This window comes from Limulus polyphemus, unplaced genomic scaffold, assembly GCF_000517525.1.
Source record: "Limulus polyphemus unplaced genomic scaffold, Limulus_polyphemus-2.1.2 Scaffold754, whole genome shotgun sequence".
Lineage (NCBI taxonomy): Eukaryota > Metazoa > Arthropoda > Merostomata > Xiphosura > Limulidae > Limulus > Limulus polyphemus.
Window position 1 is genome coordinate 349,971 of NW_013666364.1, and position 3,991 is coordinate 353,961.

Sequence of the window (3,991 nt, forward strand, 5' to 3'; positions counted from 1 at the left end):
CCATCCCTACTGAAAAAAAAAAAAAAAAGTTTTTGCACTTCATTTCCTTTGTAGGTCAAAAATAAATCATTGATAGCTCAAACATTGGCCAGACACGTGCTTGTCCAGATGGTTATTTCGGAGGGTGAATGTTGAGAGTGAATGTTCTGTTTTAAATCTATGTAAAGATCTATCTAAAGCACCGTATGGTTATTTAATAACAAAGAACTTATCGTAACCTCTATTAGACAACGGGAAATCCAGCTAAAGCCATATATCTATTAGACAACGAAACGTTTATTTTAAGCTTAATGTTTCAATCAGACAATGGACGTCTCCAGGTCTTTTTGAATGGTGAGAGTTGATTGGGGGGGGGGGGGATTCTGAAATTATTTGCGTATGTAAGTTTAAGTAAACTGTGAGTAAGTAGTAATCTAACCCCAATTCGTGATTCATCGAAAAGTTTTGAAATTGAAGAAACACATTAGCAAATGAAAGAGGTTAGGAAATATAAAACATATAAGGCAGCTTTCGAAAGCATTTTGCAGTAATAGATCTAATTTTCCTTCACTGTGAAGTTGAGGTTCAAAACGGGGATTCATTTGTACTCCCCTGGCGACTTCCTTGTAGACTGAGAACAAACTAATACATATTGAATCTGGACCAGATACTTTAACCTTGGAGTTTATATTTACCATAGAGGATATCTCTTTTAAAGTTGGCTTCTCTATTAGATAACTACATAAATATTTTAATTAATATGGTTCTTTCTTTTGACAGCAGAAGACCAATTCGGATGCGTTCTCTTTATATTGCACAGCAAAAAAAAGAAAATCATTTTTTAACATAATGTCTTCATTGGATAGCAGGTGATCTATTTGTAACTCTGTGTAACCATACGAAACTAAATATTTGTCTTAAGCCTAGCTTCATCAAACAACAGAAAATATATTCGGTACTGTAAGAATAAATTTTAAGTTATCATCTCTAGGCATCGAAAGATATATATTAAGCCTTTGAAGGGAGTGTTTCAAAGTCCTTTTTTAAACTTATAATCTCAGAGCATCGTTTACGAGTACAGAAATTATATTTTATATGTTTAGAAAGATTCACTTGGTTAAGTTCCAAAATCAATAATAACAAACTCGTTACATTGGCTGGGCATCATGGCCATCCTTATTTCTTTGGTTATTAGAAGGGAAGAAGAATTGTGCTAACTGTATGTGATGTCTCAACTGTTCACGACAATGCCAATACTTTTAGATAACCACTGGTTGCAGCTGGCAGGTTCCCACAATTTGAACACGTGGTTTTCTATACTGGGGTAGGGGAGGAAACATTACTTGGAAGAGAACCCTATATTTATTCTCCTTGTATATTACCTCGTTATTTTATCGACCTCCGTGTATTCGCCACACAATACAGACAGCTAACTTTGTAAATGTTGAAGTATCTTCACCTTCCCAACGTCAAGGGATTCGTTCAATTCTGGATAAAATATTTTTCGATAGCTAATTTAAACACACCACTCATTCCACTGTACAGTTCTAGTCCTTCTTTGATAAATGAACATATTTTTTTTTGGTTTTCGTTATTCAATATGTGTATCAAATAAGCAACAAAAGATACGTACTCCATCTGACATACTACTGTAACGACATTACTCTAAATGCGGTTTTGATATTACAGATAAATTAACCCTATTTCATACAATAACGCCTCAATGGCATTAAAGTTTGCTTATTGTCTGCTGAACCTATTACTGTTAGAGGCCTAATTTAGGCATTGGTTAAGCCTTTTCCTACCAAGGATTTTTCATGAATGATTAAAGTGTCATTTTTAATACCCCCACTAAAAACCTAGCTAGTTTTTAAAAGATTCATAGTTTTGTAATAAACATCACGTGTTTATCACATGGAAACAGTCAGTATGAGACACTAAATGATAGAAGAGCATGTCAATAAAATTGGGAAATTTCTAGATAACAACTTACGATGACAAACAGTCTTATCTGTTCTGAATATACTGAATAATGGTAATTTTGTGTCTCCTTAAGATAAGATGTATATTAAATCCCCAAAGTTAAGATAAGCTATATATTAAATCCCCAAAGTTTAGATAAGCTGTATATTAAATCCCCAAAGTTAAGATAAACTATATATTAAATCCCAAAGTTAAGATAAGCTATATATAAATTCTCAAAGTTAAGATAAGCTATATATTAAAACCCCAAAGTTAAAATAAGCTGTATATTAAATCCCCAAAGTTACAATATAGCCTTGTTTATTTCTAACACGTATAATTATGCATATTAATTTAATTACATGCTGTTTCATGTTCATAGCCAGCAAGCATTAGTTATTCCAATGTTAAATTAAACTAATAAGAAAATTATTAAATCCATCACTTGGACAGATAAGTAGATAGGTAAAACTATCTATCTATCAATGTATTTATCTGTGAATATTCAGGTAGAATAGCGAATTATGAATCCTACAGACAAAGTTTTGGAGAACAGCCGAGGCATTTCATCTGCCTACCATCTGGTGTATCTGGGTGCAACTATACAAATAGTAATATAACAAAAATGGGTTTGTTTCAGACTAAAGCCACATTGGGCTATCTGTTGTGTCTACTGCCGGGAATCAAACCGCGAATATTAACATTGTAAGTCCGTAGATTTACCGCTGTCCCACCAGGGGGCAACAAAAATGGGAGTCTAGATGTTCTAATGTCTACTTTCCGTTGACAGTTTACATTAAAGCAATATGAAAAAATGGTCCATGTTTTATTAGCACTCGTACAATACTTTATGTAATTGCAATCCCCACCCCGATGTAAGGTTCTAGCTTCTCCTACTGATACAACATCAGTAAAATAACTTATCATTTTATAACTATCTTCTTCACGTTACAGTACGTAAAAACAAGCAGACAAGTACGTTCGTACAATATACCTGCCGTATACGTATATAAAGAATAGAATAATGTAATCTCCTTAGGACCGTACTTGAACTGTAAATCCAAGGGTTCGTGGTTCATGGTATATTTCCGCAAAGAAAAAATGCACTCTACAATTTGGGTTCATGGGCTTGTTAAAAGAGTAACAGTCAATTCCCACTGTTCGATAGGTACTTTTTATTATCAGCCTTTCTTTATCAGTTCAAAATTAGTGGAGGTTGTGTACAGATTGTTCTTTGTGCCACTTCGCACGAAAGTTTTGAAATAAAGAAATCATGCTCCTGAAAAATACTTCACGAACCTTTATCTGTTCATTACCAGGAGCTCACTTCATGACTCTGTCGTTCCTAAACAATGTTTTATACAACTCCCCAACCCTTCAACTTTGAGCGATAGCTTGCAAGTCTATGCTTATACAATATCTGATCAGGGATTTGTACAACAAAACTTTGATCAAAATATTAAACAAACAATAAGTCCTCAAAAACGTACACAAGAAATATTCCAATAATGTATAGATAGCAATTCAAGCCCAGTCCATGTTCTCAAGAATCCTGAGAAATGTTTTGTACAACACATGCATACAACAGTAATCTACGAACACATGCTTTCTCAGCATTAGATAATCCTGTATACAACAATACTACATTTACCGATATTAGTGGAAGATAAGAACGTTTTCAAGGCTTCTGAACAATACTTTATACAACAACATTACATTTACCAATAGCAGTAGGAGATAAGAACGTTTTCACAGCTTCTGAACAATACTTTATACAACAACATTACATTTACCAATAGTAGTAGGAGATAAGAACGTTTTCACGGCTTCTGAACAATACCTTATACAACAATATTACATTTACCAATAGCAGAAGGAGATAAGAACGTTTTCACGGCTTCTGAACAATACATTATACAACAATATTACATTTACCAATAGCAGAAGGAGATAAGAACGTTTTCACGGCTTCTGAACAATACATTATACAACAATATTACATTTACCAATAGCAGAAGGAGATAAGAACGTTTTCACGGCTTCTGAACAA